Source organism: Aethalodelphis obliquidens, unplaced genomic scaffold, assembly GCF_003676395.1.
Source record: "Aethalodelphis obliquidens isolate GAN/ISIS:26980383/991018 unplaced genomic scaffold, ASM367639v1 scaffold4, whole genome shotgun sequence".
NCBI lineage: Eukaryota > Metazoa > Chordata > Mammalia > Artiodactyla > Delphinidae > Aethalodelphis > Aethalodelphis obliquidens.
In genome coordinates this window covers 35,080,020-35,106,351 of record NW_020837948.1, presented here as the reverse complement: position 1 = coordinate 35,106,351, position 26,332 = coordinate 35,080,020, and the positions used below count along the sequence as shown (strand labels likewise).

The 26,332-nt window shown below is 35.7% G+C and overlaps 1 non-coding gene and 1 pseudogene across 1 annotated transcript; one reads left to right on the top strand and one right to left on the bottom strand.

The window, feature by feature from the left end:
• Positions 1 to 3,183: 3,183 nt before the first annotated feature.
• Positions 3,184 to 3,606, bottom strand: LOC113617652 (ubiquinol-cytochrome-c reductase complex assembly factor 2 pseudogene; annotated as a pseudogene).
• Positions 3,607 to 10,975: 7,369 nt separating this feature from the next.
• Positions 10,976 to 11,081, top strand: LOC113617750 (U6 spliceosomal RNA). Its single transcript, XR_003431759.1, has one exon. It is a non-coding gene; the product is annotated as a U6 spliceosomal RNA (small nuclear RNA).
• The last annotated feature ends 15,251 nt before the right edge of the window (positions 11,082 to 26,332 follow it).

Sequence of the window (26,332 nt, the reverse complement as noted above, 5' to 3'; positions counted from 1 at the left end):
TTACAAGAAAATATATTTTGAGTAACTTACCATAACTATGAGGTTATGACTTAAGTAACACATGACAATAAGTTTCAGTGGCATTTGCATAACTATAACTCAATCATAATATTCATAATCAAGTCAGAATCATTGTAGATAAGTATAGCTTTAATGAATGCAGTTAATTAACCTTAATTTACAAATGAGTGCATTTAAATAATTTTGAATTAGGTTTATGTGGATAATGTTATATATATAAAGATTATATGTATTATAATATTATTTCTCTCTCTAGTAGAGAAAAGCAACACATTATTCTCTATCAATTTTAAATAAAGTATCAGCTCCTTATACAGTTAATTCATCCACTTTTTCTTGGTGTTGGAGTATAAAATAAAATGCGTATACTTATCTAATGTGACATAAATAATAGGAGTGACATCTATGATGATTAGTCATATGATTGCCTATGCCTCTTAAAATTATAAAATTGTAGCTTCCAGTAAGAAAACATTTCATGCATTAAAAGCATCACCAACCAAAATATAAATCATGAGTTGTGGTACAACTTGAATGGAAAATGTGTATAGTATATACATGGAGATAATGCATGGTAGTTTCTAGTATTGGTTTATATCAGGGACAATATTATGAAACAACTAGATAATTTTTGGTGAAATAAAAAAAGCTTTAAATAAAAAGTTTAAAGTGCTAATAGCCTTGTCTTTTTAATTTACCAAGAATGTGGATTCATAATTCAGAATGCTTTTTTTTTTACATCTTTATTGGAGTATAATTGCTTTACAATGGTGTGTTAGTTTCTGCTTTATAACAAAGTGAATCAGTTATACATATACATATGTTCCCATATCTCTTCCCTCTTGTGTCTCCCTCCCTCCCACCCTCCCTATCCCACCCCTCCAGGCAGTCACAAAGCACCGAGCTGATCTCCCTGTGCTATGCGGCTGCTTCCCACTAGCTATCTACCTTACGTTTGGTAGTGTATATATGTCCATGCCTCTCTCTCGCTTTGTCACAGCTCACCCTTCCCCCTCCCCATATCCTCAAGTCCATTCTCTAGTAGGTCTGTGTCTTTATTCCTGTCTTACCCCTAGGCTCTTCATGACATTTTTTTTTCTTAATTCCATATATATGTGTTAGCATATGGTATTTGTCTTTCTCTTTCTGACTTACCTCACTCTGTATGACAGACTCTAGGTCTATCCACCTCATTACAAATAGCTCAATTTCGTTTCTTTTTATGTCTGAGTAATATTCCATTGTATATATGTGCCACATCTTCTTTATCCATTCATCCAATGATGGACATTTACGTTGTTTCCATCTCTGGGCTATTGTAAATAGAGCTGCAATGAACATTTTGGTACATGACTCTTTTTGAATTATGGTTTTCTCAGGGTATATGCCCAGTAGTGGGATTGCTGGGTCATATGGTAGTTCTATTTGTAGTTTTTTAAGGAACCTCCATACTGTTCTCCACAGTGGCTGTATCAATTTACATTCCTACCAACAGTGCAAGAGGGTTCCCTTTTCTCCACACCCTCTCCAGCATTTATTGTTTCTAGATTTTTGGATGATGGCCATTCTGACTGGTGTGAGATGATATCTCATTGTAGTTTTGATTTGCATTTCTCTAATGATTAATGATGTTGAGCATTCTTTCATGTGTTTGTTGGCAGTCTGTATATCTTCTTTGGGGAAATGTCTATTCAGGTCTTCTGCCCATTTTTGGATTGGGTTGTTTGTTTTTTTGTTATTGAGCTGCATGAGCTGCTTATAAATTTTGGAGATTATTCCTTTGTCAGTTGCTTCATTTGCAAATATTTTCTCCCATTCTGAGGGTTGTCTTTTGGTCTTGTTTATGGTTTCCTTTGCTGTGCAAAAGCTTTGAAGTTTCATTAGGTCCCATTTGTTTATTATTGTTTTTATTTCCATTTCTCTAGGAGGTTCTCTTTTAACCCTGGAAGTATGACTTTGAGTAAATCACCTCACCTCTCCAAGTTTAATTTTTCTCTTATTTAAAAGAGAAATAATATTATAATACACATAATATTTATATATATAACATTATCCACATAAACCTTTCTAAAAATAAGTATTTAATAAATAATAGTACTAGTAGTGGTTATAATCATAATAATAGTATTCGCAACAGGGGAAAGACTAGCCTTACTCTGATACTAAAGATACTAAAGAACTATCCTTGATAGTTCTTTTCCTCACATTTATGAGTCTTGCACCTCTTGAAGGGGAGAATTACAAGGTGAGAAAGATATCCCCTTGTCCCCAGGTTGGGTCAGTCTTCTCTGTAGATCCCCCAGGAAGCAGCATTGCACCAACCCTGTGGCTTCCCAAATACAAACCTGGCACGAAATCTATTCCGTTTGTCCCAAATTAGATTACTATCACGATGTCTATAAACTAATGAACATGTAATCTATGTACAAGGAAAAGGAGGTGAATGTGACACCCATCTTGCTATTACTCTGCACACGGTAATACCTGATGTCTCTAAATCTTGGTCATTTTATATATATCGTTTGGGTGGCACTATCCCATTGACCAATCTAGTCTGTAATTAAAAGCACCTATACAAGGAGGTAACAGTTTGCTGTCCTACGTGGAAAACAAAGTTTAAAATCTGACATTATGCCCTTCTTTAACTGCTGGGTGAGGAAGTTTCCACTCTAGGTATTCAAACAGGCCAGTTTCCAAATTAAATAGGGCTGAAAAACAAACTCATGGTGAGAAAAAGTACCTCTTATATAAGAAAATTCAGACTGTGACTTTATTTTACTGTTCCATTTTTTTAAACATATTTATTGGAGTATAATTGCTTTACAATGGTGTGTTAGTTTCTGCTTTATAACAAAGTGAATCAGCTATACAAATACATATATCCCCATATCTCCTCCCTCTTGCGTCTCCCTCCCATCATTTTAAAACATATTCCAAAAATAATTATTTCAACACTCAGTATCATTATATATAGGTATATGAGAATGGATACATGTGTATGTATGGCTGAGTCACTTTTCTGTGCACCTGAAACTATCACATTCTTAATCAGCTATACTCCAATATAAAATAAAAAGGTTAAAAGAATTATTATAGGTATATGAACTTTTTTTTTTTTTTGAAGGAGAAATCAGGGCATTTTACTGATGATGACAATGTACACTACTTCACGCTTAGGTAATGCAGTCGCGATAAGGCCCTAGCCCAGGCCTTATGTTTCTCCTCAGGATCCTTGGGGGCAAACTTCTCCTGCAGTTCCTTCCACATGCCTTTATTCATCTCCTTAAACTCTTCCAAGGTATCTGTGGACAGGACCAGTTTGTATTCTTCCAGGGACAGGCCACTGAAGCTTGTGTCTCTGGGGCGAGGGTACTTGTGTTTGTAGTAGTTTGAATGGAGAAGTACTAAGCTCTCGTACAACTGATCACAGGCCTCAGGCTCTGCAATCTGGGTGTTCTCTCCCTCCCGAAAGGCGTGCGCTACCCGCTCCCACTGATAAGCGCCCAAGTCCCGGCCTCATTTGGTCTCATCCACTGGCCACTCCTCACAGAGTTTGAGAAAATTCTGGTAGCAGCTGGCCACCATTTGGGGACCTGAACTTTATTTTTAAATTTTTTTTGGAGGGGTACACGGGCCTCTCACTGTTGTGGCCTCTCCCGTTGTGGAGCACAGGCTCTGGACGCGCAGGCTCAGCGGCCATGGCTCACGGTCCCAGCCGCTCCCCGGCATGTGGGATACTCCTAGACCGAGGCACGAACCCGTGTCCCCTGCATCGGCAGGCGAACTCTCAACCACTGCGCCACCAGGGAAACCCCTGAACTTTATTTTTTAAAGTGCTTTCAAATCAAGTTATCAATTTCCCAGAGACATAGAACACATTTAATTAAGAGATATATTTTATAAATGACGGCACAGACGAATGTGAAAATACTGAAGAAAGGAGAGACAGTCAGAAAGCTGGATTGGAGCAGATGCAAGAACAGATTTTGTTTTTGGACCACCAGGGATCTCTTCCAGATACCCAGTATCCCTTCGTGGATATCTGGCAGTCCTCAGCCATACTAAAATCTACCATCTTCAGTTACTATTCTTATCTAGGGTATGATAGTTGATAAAGCTATTAAAAAGTCAGATTTAGAGTGGACCACAACAATGAATTTTAACTCATAATTCTGCTAAAAAGTCTCCAAACCATCCACATTTTTCTTAAATTTGTAGTTATATTATATATATATATATATTTTTTTTTTTTTTTGTTTTTTTTTTTTTTTTCGGTATGCAGGTCTCTCACTGTTGTGGTCTCTCCTGTTGCGGAGCACAGGCTCCGGACGCGCAGGCCCAGCGGCCATGGCTCACAGGCCCAGCCACTCCGTGGCATGTGGGATCTTCCCGGACCGGGGCAGGAACCCATGTTCCCTGCATCGGCAAGCGGACTCTCAACCTCTGCGCCACCAGGGAAGCCCTATTTCTATATTTTAAACCATTCATAACTTGCAGATGTAGAGAGTCTATACCAAAAACTCAGCAAAGTTTTTGGGTGAAATAGATCATAGTGAGCCGTCACGTCAAAGTCAGTTTTACATTTTAGATTTAAATTGGCTTGAGAAATAGATATGCCAGTTATTATGGGGAGAGTCAAAAAGTATATGCTAAGGTTTCATTGAACAATATAAACCTTTTCCCCACATACTGAAAAATTTCTGATACATAAAATGATTTTGATTTTAAGATTGTAAAAATATGTGTTTTCACTTGATCAATTTTAAGTACATTGCTTTATGAACATTTTTAAATAGGCTGTACTATTTAATTTTCCTCTTAGTATATTTATCAAAATATTTTTATTTTGGCTTTGTTTTAATTAATATTTGCTTCTTAAGTAAATAAAATGCCATTTGATGTGTTCACTTTCAAAATGATGAATAATGTTTTTTTTTAATTAAACAACTTAAAACTCACTCCTACAACTATATTTATCTTTCATCCATTCTTTCTAAATGATGTGTAATTCTCCTTCCTGTGCATTTATTTCATGTCATCTATCCACTCTCCATGTGACAGACACTTAATCTGACTCCAGTTTACCAGCTAAGCTGATAGTAGGGTGAGGCAAGTGAGGCAGATGGGGCACAACACTTAAGGAGGCACTTACTCTCAGGGTGAGTGTGCTATCCTGTACTCATGTTTTACATGACCTTTAGAGTGAGTGCCTCCTTAAAATCTGCACCTGAGTTGTCTCACTTACCTCAACTTAGTCCTCAACCAAGAACAAACACAATATTTCTTAGTCCACAACAAAGAACAACCTTTTACATGTCCCTTTTTGACTTTACATGAGGATAGATTTGGATTATATACCTGGTAAAAGAACAGATTTATCACAGGGTATGTGTCTACAAACTGACTCACTGGTACTAGATTACTTTCCAAATGTCCACAACAATCTACACTCCATTAGATGTGTGTGAAGGTTCCTATTACATTATTGCGTTCTTAGTATTATTTAGTGCGCTAATGGCTCTAAAGTGATATTCTTGATTTAATTTACATATTTATGATCACTAATGATTCTATGACTTCCCCTTATGCATGCTTGGTAGCTTTTTGGTTTTAATTTTTTGAAAATTCCATCTCATATCTTTCACACTTAATTGTATCAGAATTGCTCTTTACAGAAGAATTTCTCATATTCTAGGTATTGATTGTTAGTTGATTTTAAGTGTCAGAAATATATGCCCCCAATCTATTATCTGTTTATTAACTTGATACATGGTGCCTTTCATTAAAATTTTTCTTGATATAGTCAGATTTATTAATTTTCTTTCTTTTGGTTTGTACTTTTACATTTTTTTAAAGAAGTTCTACTACCCTAGATAGTCTTCTAGATTTTCTTCTATTAACTTTATACTTTTACCTTTCAACTTTAGGTCTTTCATCTCTGTAGAGGCCACCATCATATGTGGTGTTAGCTAATGTGAATGAATGGATTCTGATCCCTCCTATTCCATTTTCTCCCGATGATACAATTACATATCAAAGAGGCTGTAAGAACTGCCTCTAGAGGAGGACTATACACCTCTACCCCCATTGACTCTGGTGTTGCTCACATGAGTAAAGCAATATGGGCAGATATGAAATGGTGGAATGTCAAGCAGAGACTTTGAAAGGCATCAGGTATTTCCATTGGCTCCTCTTGCCTTCCTGCTATCCACCATGAAAAGAGCACGCCCCCAATGACTGCAATGCCTTTCACCCCCGTTTCAGAATGAGAGATACATGGAAAAACCCCAAATCCAAGCCTAGCTGATCTCAGCCAACCCACAGATTATCGAGTCCACGGGCAAGAAATATGAGTGCTGCAATGGAATCTAACTAACAGATACACGAATCCCTTTTTACGTTCCTTCATGTAGATAGCCATTTTTCTGTCAAGATGACATGAAAAAGTGTAATAATTTAAAAGGTTTCCAAAAGATCTAAATAGCTATCTTATATAAAAGGATATAAAACTCCTCTATTCATATTAAAGAACAATTTCCCAGATGTCAAACTAATCATGAGCATCTTAAGAGGAAGTAGAGTTTACATTCACTGCTAAAGCACACTGCTACATTTTTCTAACAGGAGGGTATTTTGAGGATGTCAATACGTGCGCAGTTCTCAACAAAGTGTACAACTGGGGTGTTGAGATCATAACAGTGAAATGTGTACTTTGGAGGTTCATCTAAAAAAACTGAAGTTAGACTCACTAACTGACAAATTTAAGTTGATTCTTTAGAGTGACAAATAATCTCTCTAATTATAGGACCTATCTGTGTCTAGTCATTTTTCCTGAATATTGTCCCAAAACTTCCAGCAATATAGGTGGCCAAACCGTGATTGACGGCCACAACTTTGACACTTAGAAGTGCTTTATTCACTACTCAGCTTCTTTATTATTTTAGTCATTTACTTTACTCAGTGATTTGGGCTACCCTGTTTATTAGTCTTAGAAACATACACAGGTACTGTTGTAGTCTATTGAGGGAGGTGATATTATAAAATAACTCCACAGACAATTTTTTTCTTTCTTTTCTTTCTTGTATATATTACTTTTTTCCACTTTTTTCCCTTATCTTCTAAAACTCTATTTTCTTAGCTATTTAGGTCATAGCTCTGAAAATTAATTACTGCTTATATAAGATATTGCACGGATAAAAAGACACCTAAGTGAAAATGATCCTGTTGCTCTCATCCTAAACCATACCCCACAGGGAGTCAAAAAATTGTAATAAGTATCTAATATATATTCCATCATATTTGCATAGTATTTCTTAATTTCATTTTAATAAAGTCATTATCAATGAGGAAGAATAATTGTATTACATCTCCCAATAGGCCCATAGAATACTATCATAATAATAATGATAAATATCATTTAGTGGACAGTATGTGCCAGGATACTATACTAAATGTAGCTGTCATGATCAGGTAAGTTCTGCTGTAGTAACAAACAAATCCGGGAATATCAGGTACTTACTACTATAAAAATTTATTTCTCATTTAGGAAAAATTCAATGCCTCCATTTCCTGATGGCTGCCTTCCATGGTTTCTAGGATTGCCAAGGCAGGGCAAGAGAGAGATGCAACAGAGGAAGAAACACACTAACTCATAACTGCTGCAGACCAGAAATGACACATCAATTCCTCTTGCAGTCCCGCAGTCCCACACAGACTCTGAATTAGGCTTGTGAATGTGGTCATCCTGTCTGCCCAGAAAGTGAAAATAGTCAGTTGAACAATTAGAACTGTGTTCACTAAATGGATAAACTATGTTACCATTTAAATCCATTCATAGTCCTATGAACCTACTCTCAGGACTACTAATTACAAGCAATCTCACACTTTTATTCCAAAATCAGGACCACTTTCTCCACCTGTCACCAGCTGAACAATCATGGGATTATGGGCAAGGTTTTAAAATGTAATGCATTCCCAGAAACAGATTAGCTCACTGGCCACCATTATGTGACCCAAGGACATTTAACCCTACTCCAGTATTTGCTATCAGACAAGGACTTCAGGAAACCCCTTTCCTTGGTGGAGGGCCACCACACCCAGAAATAGAAAGGTTTGGTGTTCACAGGTTCATTGGCCCTAACCATCCAGTGGAAATTGGAATAAATGGAAAGGTCCTAGCAGTCAGTATTACAATAATAATTTTAAACTGTAACATGAGGAATTTGTAAAGATGAAAATTTGGAAAGGGAAATGAGAAGACAGGAACAAGCAAAGAGACAAGAATGAGCAGTGATAGCAAGAAAAAAAAAAGTTAAGAGACTCATTGAATTGAAAAAGAGCACAGCCTCTCACAATCTCTAAAAGTACAGAAGTTTGAAGACTTTTCACTCTCATTTTTCTTTCTCTCTTCCTGTCTTTTATCTTGCTTTGTTTTTGTTTTGTTTGTTTTTTTTTCTCTTCTCTGGCATTGGTCTTATTCACAATTATACAGAAGTATCTTTGAAAAATTCTCTTGCTTTTAAAAAGCTTAAAAGGATAAATTCAGCCATCCGATTTAGGGAATTTGCCAGATTAATCTTTGTTAGGAGGGTAAAAAAATAATGGTAAGTAAAAGAAACAAGTTTAAAAATTCAAGTCTCTCCCTAATTCTTGCTTTCTCCCTCATTCCTCCACCCTGACCTCCTTTCTTTCAGACACTCTCCTTTTGTCACCTCCATTAAAGGAGCTGAAGGAATATCAGTCAATGACCTTCCCTCAGTGTGAGGGACAAAACTACAAAATCAGGCCTTTAATCTGAACCTCAGAAGAATGCGGGGTTTAGACAGGCATGTGCCAAGCTGCTGCACCCTGCGTCCTGACACACCTACATATCCCGCTATTTTTAGTAACAACATCAAAAGTAATTTCAGCAGTTGATAAAACCAAATGACTTCTTACAACATTACCATTAGAGTATTTTATGTACCATAAAATAGGCACTAATTACCACAGGAAGTCAGGACAGCTTTATATTTTTCTCTCTAAATGACACAAAACATTGTAAGCACTATAGTTAGTATCATTTTGTCATGAGTTCTTTATAGATTTAAATATAGACCATTCCCAAGCTCATTTTTCAAAGCTTATGTTTGAAAAATCATGAATGACATATTTACACTATAAGTATTTCTTAAAAATAGACGCAGGGAGTTTATTTTGGTCCCAAAACAAAAATGTTCACTTATGCTAAACAAGCACCAGAGAGAGTTTCATATCCAAGCCTCCAATTTTCTACTTGATTCCTTGTCAGCAACAATGAAGTTTTCCAGCAAATGGAAAGGATTTAAACATGGCAAATTCCAATGGTAAGGCTACAAAAATTGTCTTCGTAGTGCAGGCACTAAACCTAGATAGCAGAGGAGAGAGTTTTATTTTATTGGATTATTACAAATTCATAGCCTTGAGATCATGGTACTTCTGGGATAGAATGAGATCAAGTTTAAATGTCTTAGTGTCCTTTTCTATACTGTAGTTTACAAATTCTATAATGTCCTTCACACAGAATACTTTTAAGGAGAGATCAAAAAGTAAATAAATGAGCACCACATGCATTACATAAAAATTAACATTGGCTGCAAAGTATGTTAAATCATGGGCTGAATACAATTATACTTTGAATACAGTGTGTTGTTTCTTCCAGTTTATTCCTATTCTAGGCAATTTCAAATCCATTTTTTTTATTTCAAAGCCAAGCTACAATTTGCCAAGTTATTATATTTTTATCACACAGCAATGTTACCAGTGGGTATTCAATGTGTACTAGTACAACAATAACAATAATTGTATGTTGCATTTGTGTAGAAGTTGAACAAATGTAACACAATTGCAAGTGAAAATATATTCTCATATATTTCTAATATAAAGAAATATAACTCTGAGCTTAGAGTCACTAGGTACTCAATATCATATAATTAGTAATGACTGACACAGAGACTTGACACAATTTTCTCACTCAAAGTCCAGGAATAAGAGAAAAAATTTATAAAGTAAAGTAAAAGAGCCTTGGTATTAAAGTTTTAACCATTAGTTATAATAAATAGTAATGTAAGATATAGTTTTATAAATATAATTTATACTACACAACTATAGTAGTCTTGAAAAGAAATGAAGGAGTACAGGAAATTCTTACATGTTTGTCTCATTAGAAAGAATCTACATGTTGTGATTTCAAAATTTTTATCTCAGATCCTTTCCTTTAGTATTCCTTAAGGAAGTAAGATAGTGAAAAATAAGGAATATCATGCATTCATTCAATGCCAACTATGTGCCAGGCACTGTGCTCTTTGATTGGAACTCAAATGTGAAATGCATTCTCCTTACCTTTAAGGAGAGTGTTTTGGGAATAAACAGAAAAATATACATACAATTCCAATTCAACATGATTATTATGAAATTTGTATGTAAGAAACGTACAAGAGCCTAAATACTTCTGTCTTAAAGCTTCTACTTGTCCTATCTCACAACAGCTTATTTACAATGTATTGCTTTTGAAGATGTCAAGATTACAACAAAGGATATAACTTTCCTATGAATTATTTGTCATTTTGCAAACCAGGCGTGAGTTTTAAACAAGGGGAAAAGCCAAAAAGAAAGTGACTGTATATTATTCTGTGAAATTATATTGCCAATCTCTTCTATGTGGCCTGGAATTAAATAAAATAGAAGAATTAGCAAAGATTATACATTAAGTTTTGTTGGTCATGCACTCTACAAAACTACCTGGCAAAATGGGTATGTAAAGATAAGATCCAGCTTATAGTCCATATGTAGAACTACACACCTTGGCATTGGGCCTTGTCCATAGGTTTTTGTCTAATTCAGGTAAAGGTTATTTATGGACTAATGACAGCCCTGAGTTTTAGGGCCTCTGTTGCTGGGCATGCCATCAGAAGTCTGCCCCTGTTAAAGATCCCCAGAGCTCGTTTCGGCACCACATATACTAAAATTGAGACAATACACAGAGAACAGCATGGCCCCTGTGCAAAGATGACATGCAAATTTGTGAGGCATTTCATATTTTTCCATCTCATGTCCATGGATCGGAAGAATTAATATTGTTAAAATGACCATACTACCCAAAACCATCTACAGATTCAGTGCAATCCCCATCAAAATACCAAAGGTATTGTTCACAGAAATAGAAGAAACAATTCTAAACTTTGTGTGCAACTAAAAAAGACCCTGAATAGCCAAAGCAATTCTGAGAAAGAATAACAAAGACAGAGCCATTACACTTCCTGATTTCAAACTGTACTACAAAGCTATAGTAATAAAAAACAGTATGGTACTGGCACACAAATAGACACATAGAGCAATGAAACAGAATGGACAGCCCAGAATTAAATCATGGCATACATGGTCAACTAATATTTGACAAGGAAGCAAAGAAAGGATAGAGGAGAAAGGATAGTCTTTTCAACAAATGCTTCTGGAAAAACTAAAAAAACACATACAAACTATGAAACTGGACCCCTATCTCACACTACTCACAAAATCTAACTTTATATGGATCAAAGACTTTAACATAAGAACTGATACCATAGAAGAAAGTGTAGGGAAGAAAATGTAGGGGAGAAGCCTATCGATCTTGGTCTTGGCAATGATTTTTTTAGACGTGATGCCAAAAGCACAAAAAACAAAAGCAAAAATCAACAAATGGCACTACATCAAGCTCAAAAGCTTCTGCACAGAAAAAAAAACTAATTAACAAAATGAAAAGACAGTCTATAGAATAGGAAAAAAATTTTGCAAACCAAATATCGGATAAGGAGTTAATATCCAAAATATAAAGAACTCATACAACTTAATAACAAACACACAATCCAATTCAAAATGGGCAGAAGAACTAAATAGACATTTTTCCAAAGAGGACATCAAAATGGCCAAGAACATGAAAAGATGCTCAACATCACTAATCATCTGGAAAATGCAAATCAAAACCACAATGAGATATCACCTCACACCTGTAGAATGGCTATCATCAAGACGACAAGAGACAACAGGTGCTAGCAAGGATGTGGTGAAACAGGAACCCTCGTACACTGGTGGTAGGAATGTAAATTGGTTCAACCACTATAAACAATATGGAGGTTCCTCAAAAATTAAAAGTCATCTACCACAGGATCAAGCAATTTTGGCTATATACTGAAAGGAAATAAAAACACAATTGTGACAAGATATATGCACTCCCATGTTTACTGAAGCAGTTTTCACAATATGATGACCAAAAAATTGGAAACAACCCAAATGCCCATCAACAGATGAATGAATAAATAAGATGTGATACATATACACAGTGGAATATTATTCAGCCATGAGGATATCCTGCCATTTTAGACAAGATGGATAGACCTTGAGCACATTATGCTAAGTGAGGTTAAGTCAGAGAATGCCAAGTACTGTATGATATCACTTATATGTGGAATCTAAAAACAATTTAACCTTTAAAAAACAGAGAGTAAAATGGTAGCTACTAGGGGATGGGGTGGGTAGGGAGGATAAGATTGATAATTCAAGGGTACAAACTTGATACGGTGAGTAAATAAGCAACAGAAATCTAATGCACAGTATAATTAATATAGACAATAATATTGCACTATAATTATATAATTTGATAAATATTAGCAATCACATTACAGTGTATAAAAGTATCAAAGTAACATGCTGTATACCTTAAATTTACATGTCAAATTTATTCAACTAAAAAAACAGACACATATAATAATGGAACAGAATTGACGGCCCAGAAATAAACACCACATTGTATATGGCCAATTAACTTCTGACAAAAGTGCCAAGAATATACAGTGGAGAAAAGATAGTCTCTTCAATAAATGGTATTGGGAAAACGGGTCTCTTATCTTACACCATACAGAAAAATCATCTCAAAATGGATTAAAGACTTTACATGTCAATGTCTACTTAGACAATATCACACCATTTCAGGCAAACTATAAGAATCTTGAATAGTGTAATTCTATTTATACCCCCAGACTTTATATTATTGTTGTAATATAGTTCACATCTAAATACATCATAAACCCCAAAATACAGTGTTATAATTTTTATTTAATTTAAAAAAAAAAAGATCCCCCAAATTAGGCCAAGCATTCTAAAGAATTCATTCACACTCAGTTCATGAGGGTCACAACCCCAGTAATTGAGTTCAGAATTTCCTTGGAGGATTTATCTGTCCATTTCACACTGCTCTTTGAGAGGATGTGAAATGGCCCAGATCCTACTGGTCTGTAATGGAAATCATCATGCTTAACAAATATAACACAGGACATTTAAATGTTAATTACTAAAAAAAAAAAAAAGTTCCATATGTCAAAGTAACCCCAATTATTTCCCCTTAAGTCTTACTTTAACCTTGGGGAATTTCATACATTGTTAAATATTATCTCCCAAACAGTGAATCCTAGAATCCCCTTCCCCATAATTTTATACTCTATCCCAACTTTTTCCCAAAATACTTTCGCCTGATTCCCTTGGTAATGATTAGACATATTGGGAGGCTTTAAAAATTAAGTGCAGATAATAGAATTGTTAAACAAACAATGGCTTGTTTTAAAACTGTCCTTCTGCCCAGAGTATAAAGCCCCCATGTTCTATCATGCACAGCCTTAAGAGAGTCAAATACTGGAAGACAGGCAGGAGCAATATATTTTTTTCAATCTGTCTCCTAGAGTAATGGAAATAAAAATGAAAATAAACAAATGGGACCTAATTAAACTCAAAACCTTTTGCACAGCAAAGGAAACCATAAACAAAGTGAAAAGACAACCCACAGAATGGGAGAAAATATTTGCAAACGATGCAACTGGCAAGGGATTAGTCTCCAAAATTTATAAACAGCTCATGCAGCTCAATATCAAAAAAACAAACAACCCAATCCAAAAATGGGCAGAAGACCTAAATAGACACTTCTCCAAAGAAGACATACAGATGGCCAAGGGGCACATGAAAAGATACTCAACATCGCTAATAGAGAAATGTAAATCAAAACTAAAATGACATTATCACCTCACACCAGACAGAATGGCCATCATCAAAGTCTACAAACAATAAATGCTGGAGAGGGTGTGGAGAGAAAGGAACCATCCTACACTGTTGATGGGAATGTAAACTGGTACAACCACTATGGAGAACAGTATGGAGGTTCCTTAAAACTAAAAATAGAACTACCATATGATCCATCAATCTCACTCCTGGGCATATATCTGGAGAAAACCATAATTTGAAAAGATACATGCACCGCAGTGTTCATTGCAGCACTATTTACAATAGCTAAGATATGGAAGCAACCTAAATGTCCATCGACAGAGAAATGGATAAAGATGTGGAATAGTAGCCATTGAAAAGAATGAAAAAATACCATTTGCAGCAACATGAATGGATATGGAGATTCTCATACTAAGTGAAGTAAGTCAGATAGAGAAAGACAAATATCATATGATATCGCTTATATGTGGAATCTAAAATAATTGATACAAATGAACTTATTTACAAAACAGAAACAGATTCACAGACTTAGAAAACAAACTTATGGTTACCAAAGGGGAAAGGCAGGGGTAAGGAATAAATTGGGAGTTTGGGATTGACATACACAACACTACTATATTTAAAATAGATAACCAACAAGGACCTACTGTATAACACAGGGAACTCTGCTCAATATTCTGTAATAACCTAAATGGGAAAAGAATTTGCAAAAGAATAGATATATGTATAACTGAGTCACTTTGCTGTACACCTGAAACTAACACAACATTGTAAATCAACTATAGTCAAATATAAAATAAAATATTTTTAAAGATTTAAATAAATAAATAAAATATATTATTTAAAAAATAGACTGGCAGGCCTTCAGAAGCAACTTTTCTGGATTTCTCATTTCCTTCCTCTTCCCAGGGATTACTACTTCATATTCCACTATCAAGGAGTCCTCCTTGTTAAAAATAAAAACACTCTGAATCATCTGCACTCAAGAATACCAAGAGACAGAGTTCCATTCTATACCCCACCTAGGCTTTCACTGAGTTCCACTTTCTAGTATGAGAAATGCTCCCAATTCCCCCCGCCTGCTTCTTGAGGTAATTGTTGCACTGATGGATCTTCTTAACCTTCTGAAAAGACTTACCACAGGGCCTTGACCTTCCCAGTCCCACAGAAATTGCTTTCATTTCTATCAAGGAGATTCAGGAAGAACATGAATCACAAGGTTTTTCTAAGAGTCTAACTTTGAATAGAACTAATTAGAGAAGATCTAAACTGTCCATGGATCAAAAAGGAAGAAAATACTATAAGAACCTTTCTCACCAATAGCTAGAAAACATCGTTGAACAGTCTCAGCTCCTACTGTTACTGATGCAGTCTCCAAGCCTCAGCCCAGATGTGTTTGTTAATCCTCCCTAGCTCCTTCCTCAGGACACAGTTTGAAGTCTCTCTCAGATCTCATGCTTCCCAGAGAAGCTGATTTATCAGTGATCTTTCCAGAACTCTAATCTCTGCTGAAAAGACCACATTTCTCACCTCAGTTTTTTTTGTTTTTGTTTTTCGTCAGTTAATGTGGTTGTTTGTTTGGCAATATCATCAGCTTGACCAAAACCAACATTTCCACACTGGACAGGAGGAAATCTGAAGTCATTATAGTGCAACAAATACATCCCTGAAAGTACTAAAGGAATTTCAAATCCTAAAAACAAAATTCTGACAATCATTCATGCTTCATTCCTTTTGGAAGCACTGGTCTAGCATAAACAATGACAGCAGAAAGTGAAAAAGCTGTAAGAAATGAAAAGGGAGATTTCACTGGGTACTGAGAGATCCATTACTTCTTGCTGAGAGCATCAGGGAAAGCTTTATGAGAGGGTTAATATTCCATCTGGACATTGAAGGATAGAAATGATTTAGATAGGCAGTAGAAAAGGAGGGCATATCACTCATAACCCTTGGTTAACACAAAAAATTAAGATGAGAGTCAGTAATAAAAAGACCTAAGAGTACAACTAACCAGTTTCCCAATGCCCAGTTTTCACAGGCTAGCAAAACAACTGCAAGCTGAAATGTTCCAATGGACAAACAGGAGGGCACACCAAAAATGTTTTAAATCGAGGGTGGTAAGACCGAGGACTGCATAGGGTCACAGCAACTGACCCAGTGACCTGAAAGGCCACCAAAAGAGGTGAACAGTTTCGATATTCATCTCACAATGAAAAAAAGATAATGTTTCAAACACCAACAAGACTGACCAAAAGGGTGTATACACGGTAGCCAATGAATAATCACGGTAGCCAATGAATCTGGGCCATATCCATTTTGAAACAACAGTGATCACTTATTATTCCTTCCAGTTAGACTTGTCTAGATACCACGTTCAAATGTAAATTGCATTTTTCTCTGAACAAGAAAATAAGGGTACTTATTTTACAAGACAGATGTAGGTAATAAAAGAATGGGCTCCCAAGAGTTTGCCAAGAACAATGCAAAAAAATCACATATAAACTTCTATTTTCAACTTTTAATAGTATAATTCTGATTAACATACCATTTAAGTTTTAGCATGTTTCCAAAACATGGACGAAGATTCACAAATAACATTTGTTGAATACATTCTATTACATTTTTAAAATATGCTCTGCTTTTTCCAAGCTCACTTCATTCGATGCAACACTCTTAAGACTTCTAATTAGATTACTATTAACAACTCTGGTAATTAATCTCTAACACTATTCCTTAGTAGAGGAATTAATATTTCTGCTAAAGAAATCGTAAACCACCAACATACGGTAATTATACCAACATCTTAGTGAGGTAAGAAAAAAATTCCTTAGATTTAATTTGATTTAAACATTCACATATACTTTACTAATATCAGATCATGGATGTGTGATGCCTTAAATTAAATGGAATGATTTTTCAGCTCTTATATTCAGGGAGAAAAGTCTCCCTTTTATTTGAGAGACATACAGCCAAGCAGCAGCAGGGTTAGCTGTGTAAATGTGGAAGGGAGGGAGGGTTGAAAGGGGGAAGACTCCAGCACACAGGAGGCATAGGGAGCAGTAGAAAGAGGCATAAGGAGAAACACAAAGAAGTCAAAGCTCTCAATTTTAATGTAATGAATTACAAAAGGAAAATGACAGTTTTCTAAGCCTAGTAATAAAAACACCTAGATATACCTCTTTTCCAAACTTTGGAATACTCTCACCAAAGCAACCATATTAATGTCTTAAAATCCAGTGTTATATCAGCTAGTTTCTTGAAACTAACCTCATTACTAAGATTGTGTAATTATTCCATAATAGCATTGCCCTAATTTACTCCCATTGGCTTAATGCACTGTTAGGAATATATTAAAAAAGATAATTTACCTTCCATTAAATCACGGATTTTTTTTTTTCCACATTCTCAGTGGTTTGCTTTGGTTGGTTTTCTTGTAAATGTTGACATTACTCTAAAAAGCCATATTAATTTTACTTTACTAAAAACCTATAATAGATTATATTAAAAAACTGTAATCTCATCCTTGTGTACATCAAACCAGATTAAAAATGAAATAAATTAAAAACCTATATTACATTGATATTTTTACTGTACTAGAGTCACATCTCCAGTCAGTGCTCCTAATCATTAAGCCTGTATGGTAATAATTAGTGCATATTATAGCAGAAATAAAGGCATTGCTTGATATTTGCTTAGGGAGCTATGAATAGATAATCAAGAAAGTTTAATTCTTTTTTAGAAGTAGCCAAAGGCTGACTCAGAGCATATATTTTGCTAGTAGATAAATGGTGAATAATGTGTACCTTCATCTACAATGTTAACTTCTGCTTAGGGGTCTACACTACAAAGTAAACATATACTGATTTTATGATGTTTTGCTCAAAGTATCTATTAAATTGTGATTATTCCTTGTTCTGTACTCTCTATTATATATATGATAACTTACATATGCCATCACTGATGAAAGGAAACAAAACAAAATTCTATTATTAATGTAAAAAAAAATCTTCATTAAAAAACTTTTAGTTTGGTATTTACAAAGAGAGACAAATACAACGTATGAAAACAAATTCTTGCCCTCCAGTGATATATTTAACAATGCCTTCATATGAATGTTTTCACATGGATGGCCTAAAAAGGAAGAAAGTTCTAGTCCACAGAGTCAAATTATTAGTGGCAGAAAAAGGGAAAAAATTAAATGATTATCCTTTGACTGTGCCCTACTCTAAAAGAGACCACGAAATAAAATGAAATTTTAGAACTAATTTTTATTCTTAATTTTTAGCTGAAATATATGTATCCATGTGAGCCTAAAATCATCTTTCATGTAGTAGGTGCTCAATATTTTTGAATAAACAAAATATCAATATATTAGTGATTTTTAAGGGGTCTTGAAACTATATAGTTCATTTGTTTTTGTGCTCAGCAAATTCCACTTTTGCTTTTAACCAAGAGCAAGAATTTATTTTATGCTGTTTAAAAAATATTAGCGAACCCTTTAAAGAAACAAAGAAAATAGTAGCTCTAGGCTAGGATTAACTTGCTTGAAAAAGAGCTTCATGTATTTTTGACAACTAAAGAGCATGAATAAATAGAGAAAATCATATTAAGAGAGTGAATGATAGTAGGTGAAGGCAGAAGGAACATAATTATCCAGAGAAATGAAAACCTTGGCATTCCAAAGAAAAGCTATGATTAGGGATGGAGGGGAGAAAAGAATCAATTTATTGCTTTGTTGCTTTCATCCACTAAAAGCTTGAAAATCCAAGAGTGATTTAGACTTCAGAGTATAAACTTTTCTTGTATTCAACAAGTATGTATGGAGTCAGGGAGAGAGTAGAGAGGACAGTACATCTGTGATGGTTTGGAGTCCAGGTGGGGAGTTACAAATTTAGCACAGTGTTCGGAGATTTGGAGACATTTGAGTAAAGGTAGAGATATTTGCTGGTATCAACTAATAGTCAACGATCATGAAATATTTAACCAGATATACCTTGGAGATATTGTGGGTTCAGTTCCAGACCAACACGATAAAGAGGATATCACAATAAAGTGAGTCACATGAATTTTTTAGCTACCCAGGGCATATAAAAGTTATTTTTACATCATAGTGTATTAAGTATACAATAGCTTTAAGTCTTTTAAAAAGTATATACCTTAATAAAAAAAATGCTTCATTGCTAAAAAATGTTAACCATCATCTGAGCCTTCAGTGATCTGTAGTCTTTTTTGCTGATGGAGGGTCTTGCCTCGATGTTGAGAGCTGCTGACTGATCAGGGTGATAGTTGCTAAAGGTTGCTACGGTTGTGACAATTTCTTGAAGTAAGACAATTGAAGTTTGCTGCATCCATTGACTCTTCCTTTCACGAACAATTTCTCTGTAGCATGCAATGCTTTTGATAGCATTTTACCCACAGAAGAACTTCTTTCAAAATTGGAGTCAATCCCCTCAAATCCTGCCACTGCTTTATCAACTAAGTTGATGTAATATTCTAAATGCTTTTGTCATTTCAACAACTTTCTCATCATCTTCACCAGTACTAGTTTCCATCTCAAGGAAACACTTTCTTTGCTCATCAATAAGAAGCAATTCCTCATCTAAGTTTCATTATGAGATTGCAGCAATTCACTCCACTTCTAATTCTAGTTTTCTTGCTATTTCTACCACATCTGCAGTTACTTCCTCCACTGAAGTCTTGAACCCCTCCAAGTTATCCATAAGGGTTGGAATCAACTTCTTCCAAACTCCCGTTAATGCTAATATTTTGACCTCTTCCCATGAATCATGGATGTCCTTAATAGCATCTATAATGGTGAATCATTTCCAGAAGGTCTTCAATTGACTTTACCAAGATCCCTTAGAGGAATCACTATGGCAGCTATAGCCCTACAAAATCTATTTCTTAAATCACAAGACTTGAAAGTTGAAATGACTCCTTGATTCATGGGCTACAGAATGTATACTTTGTTAGCAGGCATGAAAACATTAATCTCATTGTACATCTCCATCAGAGCTCTTGGGTGACCATATGTCAATAAGAAGTAATATTTTGAATTTATTTTTTTCTGAGCAGTAGGTCTCAACAGTGGGCTTAAACAGTAAACTATGTTGTAAACAGATGTGCTGCCATCCAGGCTTTGTTGTTCCACTTATAGAGCACAGGTAGAGCAGATTTAGCATAATTTTTAAGGGCCTTGGGATTTTTAGAATGGTCAATGAGCACTGTCTCTAATTTCATGTCATCAGCTACATCAGTCCCTAATAAGAGAGTCAGCCTGTCCCTTGAAGCTTGAAAGCCAGGTATTAACTTCTCTCTATCTATGAAAGTCCTAGATTTCATCTTCTTCCATTATACGACTGTTCAGTCTGCATCGAAAATCTGACGTTTATTGTAGTCACCTTCATTAATGATCACAGCTAGATCTGGATAACTTGCTGCAGCTTTTACATCAGCCCTTGTTGCTTCAACCTGCACTTTGATGTTATGGAGACGGCTTCTTTCCTTAAACCTCATAAACCAACCTCTGCTAGCTGCATACTTCTGCAGCTTCCTCACCTCTCCTAGCCTTCATAAAATTGAAGAGAATTAGGGCCTTGCTCTGGACTAGGCTTTGGCTTAAAGGAATGTTGTGGCTGTTTTGGTCTTCGAAGGCTGTTTCCCTCTCTTATCATTCTCATGTTCACTGGTAGCACTTTTAATTTCATTTAAGAACTTTTTCTTTGCATTCACAACTGGACTAACTGTTTGGCACAAGAGGCCTAGCTTTCAGTCTATCTCAGCTTTTGGCATGGCTTCCTCACTAAGCTTAATAATTTCTAGCTTTTGATTTAAAGCGAGAGACATGCGACTCTTCCTTTTGCTTGAACATTAGAGGCCACTGCAGAATGATTAATTGGCCCAATATTAATATCAATTAATATCAGTATTGTTGTGTTTCAGGGACTAGGGTGGCCTGAGGAGACGGAGAGAGATGGGATAACAGCTGGTTGGTGAAGCAGTCAGAACACACATATTTATCAGTGAAGTTCACTGTTTTATATAGGCACACATCATGGTGCCTCAAAACAATTACAATAGGTGCTCAACATCACTAATTATTAGAGAAATGCAAATCAAAACTATAATGAGGTATCACCTCACACTGGTCAGAATGGCCATCATCAAAAAAATCTACAAACAGTAAACGCTGGAGAGGGTGCAGAGAAAAGGGAACCCTTGTACACTGTTGGTGAGAATGTAAATTGGTACAGCCACTAAAGAGAACAGTATGGAGCTTCCTTAAAAAACTAAAAATAGAGCTACCATATGATCCAGCAATCCCACTCCTGGGCATATATCTGGAGAAAACCATAATTCAAAAAGATACATGCACCCCAATGTTTATTGCAGCACTATTTACAATAGCTAGGACATGGAAGTAACGTAAATGTCCATCAACAGAGAAATGGATAAAGAAGATGTGGTACATATATACAATGGAGTATTACTCAGCGATAAATAAGAATGAAATAATGCCATTTGCAGCAATGTGGATGGACCCAGAGATTGTCATACTGAGTGAAGTAAGTCAAACAGAGAAAGACAAATATCATATGATATCGCTTACATGTGAATCTAAAAAAAATGGTACAAATGAACCTATTTATAAAACAGAAATAGAGTCACAGATGTAGAAAACAAACTTATGGTTACCAAGGGGGAAAGTGGGGAGAGGAATAAGTTGGGAGATTGTGATTGACATATACACACTACTATATATAAAATAGATAACTAATAAGAACCTACTGTATAGCACAGGGAACTCAGTACTCTGCAATGACCTATGTGGGAAAAGAATCTAAAAACGAGTGGATATATGTATACATATAACTGATTGACTTATTTGTTTTTGGCTGCGTTGGGTCTTCGTTGCTGCGCGCAGGCTTTCTCTAATTGCAGTGAGCGAGGGTTACTCTTTGTTATGGTGCCTGTGCTTCTCACTGCAGTGGCTTCTCTTGTTGTGGAGAATGGGCTCTAGGTGCATGGACTTCAGTAGTGTGGCTTGCAGGCTCTAGAGTGCAGGCTCAGTAGTTGTGGCACATGGGCTTAGTTGTTCCGCAGCATGTGGGATCTTCTCTGACCAGGGATTGAACCAGTGTCCCCTGAATTGGCAAGCAGATTCTTAACCACTGCGCCACCAGGGAAGTCCCTATCTGGTTCACTTCACTGTACAGCAGAAACTAACTCAACATTGTAAATCAACTATACTCCAATAAAAATTAATGTTAAAAATAATTTAAAAATCACTGATCACAGATCACCATAATATAATAAGAGTGAAAAAGTTTGAAATATTGCAAAAATTACCAAACTGTGACACAGAGACAGGAAGTGAACAAATGTTGTTAGAAAAAAGGCACCAGGGCTTCCCTGGTGGCGTAGTGGTTGAGAGTCCGCCTGCCGATGCAGGGGATGCGGGTTCGTGCCCCGGTCTGGGAAGATCCCACATGCCGCGGAGCAGCTGGGCCCGTGAGCCATGGCCGCTGAGCCTGCGCGTCCAGAGCCTGTGCTCCGCAACGGGAGAGGCCACAACAGTGAGAGGCCCGCGTACAGCAAAAAAAAAAAAAAAAAAAAAAAAAATACAGGCTCAGCTTTCCTGAAACTTCATGAAGATGTCAACTTCCCTAGGAGATAATGGAGAACACAATACCATTTTAAATATAGATAGGAGAAAAATCATCCCCTGAATTTGTAATTCCAATTTCAATATTAAATAGCTAAACATTAATTTTTGTACTATATTTCCTTGGTATTCTTTTAAATGTTTCTACGTTCATAAATCACACATGAAAATAATGTTCATCATTTCAGAAATTTATATATATAAATTCTTTAAGCCATTGTTCTAAGTAGAAACTCATGTACAACTATAAATTAAAGGTTTCCACCACCTACTCAGTTCCCTGTCTGCCTGCATAGTGATATTTTTATTATCCTTCCAGAAGTACATATGTAAAAATTCTATCTCAGATAAATTTGGAATCTATAATAGAGTCAGGAGAGATCTCAAATAGAGTCAGGAGATGAGAAGGGGGAGCTCTCAAGCCCTGGGAAGATAGCAGAGACCAATAGAAAGAAGAAAGACTCCTTTCCTGGCAATGTCTTAGCCAATTAAAAGACATGGACTCTTTGTTTACTACAGCCCTCCTAACTTCTTTTCCTTTCTGTAAAAGCATTCTTCCCTTGCCATGCGGGGACTTGCACATGGCTCTCCATGGTTGCAGACCTTGAATTGCAATTCTTTGCTGATCCCAGGTAAACCCACATTTGCTAGAGAAATATCTGGCAATATATTTACTTCAGGTCAACAGATAATACATATGTATGATCTATCACTTCACAACTCAAATATTCCTTACTCTGAGCTCTGTTCTGTTCCTTTGGTTAATTAATAATTCTCAAAAAATATTACATGCCAATATAGAGAGCTACCTCTGGAATGCCTGCAAAATATCCTATCAATTATATGGATTCTATATGCAAATTATGTTTTTTTTAATAGAATCCCAGATTTGATTTTGCAGGGAACCAAGTGGTAATACCCAGAAAATGTGACTAATGTCTAATGCCAATTCTGCTAATGGATATGAGGCCTCTAGAATAATCTGTGGAGTATTTTTATGTCTCCTCTGGTGAGAATATGCAAAGTATGGCCAAGATTAAGTAACACAAGCCCATTTGTCCATCCTGATTCCTGCATGTTCAATGAATTGCTTCCTGCCATCAAATGTTTGCTTAGCTGACAACTGAGATTTAAAGCAAAGTAACAACAGAAAACAAGCTCCAAGTAATGCGGCTCCGTTGCCAGGTCACTGTGCTGTTCACTCACAGTGGGCTCTGTGAGTGACTCAGAGAAAAGGCTCCACGTTGCCTTTGTTCTGCCTGTTATCAGCCCCCAAACAACACTGAGCAGTGGGTGATGCAGCAGTCTTCACCCCTTGTCACCCATGAGAAAGCTGGAGATTTAATCTCTCTTCCATGAAGCACTCAAACATCTTATCTGCTGGCAGCTTGATTTTCTCTTCCCTCTCTCAGTATGGCTTTCTCTTTCATTCTGTCCACAGGGACTTTTTATCAAAAACCAGAAAAGGAATCAATGTGAGGGTCTGAGCTGGATATTTGTGTTATTTTTCAAACCTAAATTGTATTTCTATAGGTGTATTTGTTATTTTGTGGTTAGTGTTTAGTGTGCCCAAACACCTGTGGTTAACAAATGTCTGTAGCACTCTGGAGAGAATAAAACACACAGGCTCTCTAACTACACATAACCCACCAAAACAACCCAATTCTCTCACAAGGGCCAGCATATGCTAAACATTTTACAAATTATTTATCAATAATTTGTCTATAGGGTTCATGAAAATCGTGACCATTTCTTATAATTCCCACACTAAAATGCAGAATTACAGTCAATGACTTGTTTTGATGCTCCATTCTTAAGACCACCAAGAAAAACTTTTAAAAAGTAGGGATGTTTGATATGAATAAAGATAAGATAAAGAGTCTGTGTGTCTGGGATTACAAAATTTTACTCACTGAAATGTCCTATTCTATTTGAACACACGAAACTAAATCACCCAAGTAAATGCCATCAACCAGCCAGGTCACTGTTCTGGGCAATGTTTTAGATTAGACTGATCTGCTATGTATCAAAAATGATCAGTGAGTCCACACATGTCTCTTCTGAGTAGTTTCCAGCCTGGGAAGCAAAATAAAGTCTTAGAATTTGGAGTGAACCCTGCTCCGTAACACAGACCATTCAGGCCCTCCCAGGTACTAGCCTAATGGATTCAAAGTTCATTAATCTTATCCCAACCTCCATACATACTGAATCCTGACCTGAATAATTTCCTTTCCTCTCTTCTGGTGATCTCAGGCATACTTTAAGTCAAATCCAGCACATTTCCTCCCTCCTCAGTCAAACCGTTTGACAATTCCCGCCATGAAAGACTCTCCATTATTCATTCTATAAACCTGTTGTGAACTTGTTGTCTTTTTCAAATAATTTAACAATTAAGTATGTATTACTGGATTTTCTGAATTACACATATTTTCTCCAAAATACTGTTTTATCTCAATACAGAAACCGTAACCTTGTCTTCTAATACACCAAAGTGACTACTATAAGGCTAAGCACATAGTGAGAACTCAGTAAATGCTTGTTGATTTGATAGTTGTAAAGTTGGTGAAGAAATGGTGGCTCTGTTATCAATAACTTAATGGTCAAGGACTAAATGCTACTTTAAAAATTCTAGTTTAATCTTGAAATACAGAATCCTCTATACCTGGACCTACCCAAGAACCCTGCCATGTATTAAAAATCTGTCTTTATGTATAATTTTAGATGAAACTGAAGATAAATGGCTTTGTGCTCAGTTGTTCTGGGAAATGCTTAACATTCTCAAATAATGCTATTCAGTTTTTCAATGCATAACAAGCTTTTAAAAGGCTACTGCCAAAAGTTGTTTACATAAAACTGCTTTGTCCTTTAAAAATCTGATGTTTAACTAGAAACACACGTTTCACTTGGCCCACATTAGCAGCAATTACCAAAAAATGTTCATTTGATTCCTTAAAAGAAATGAAGCTGATATACTTTTTATAGTAAATCAAATGCCTTAACTGAGCATTTAACATTCTTCCCATATATCATTATTTCATACTCTGAAGATTACAATGAGCCCAATACTCATATTTTTAAAATTTTCTTGAATAAATGCAGAAATCATGTTCGCTCCTTTCTCACCTATGTGATTGCTGCTAAAATATGCTAAAGATACATGCATGCAGGTATCTAATAAATGTATGATAATTCAGTGGTTTAATTTCATTTAATTTCTTGATACTCTAACATATTGATTATGCAGGTTATCTTAATATACATTCTCATAGCAACCCCTGTTTTTCCTTTGTTATATTTATCCTTTGTTTTATTTATTGTTATATGTATGAGATTGATTAGCTATGTGTATAATTACTTATTTAATGTCTCCTTTCGCATAGGGTCCATAAGAACAAAATGCACATTTATTTTGTTTACCTTTGCATTCTTAGTGCTTAAAAGTTATATGCACAAAATAAATCCTCAACAAATAATTTTGAAAAAATGAATTAAAATCAATGTGATATACCACATTAACAAATTAAAGAATAAAACTCATATGATCATCGATGCAGAAAAAGCTTTTGACAAAATTCAACACTGATTTATGATAAAAACTCTCAA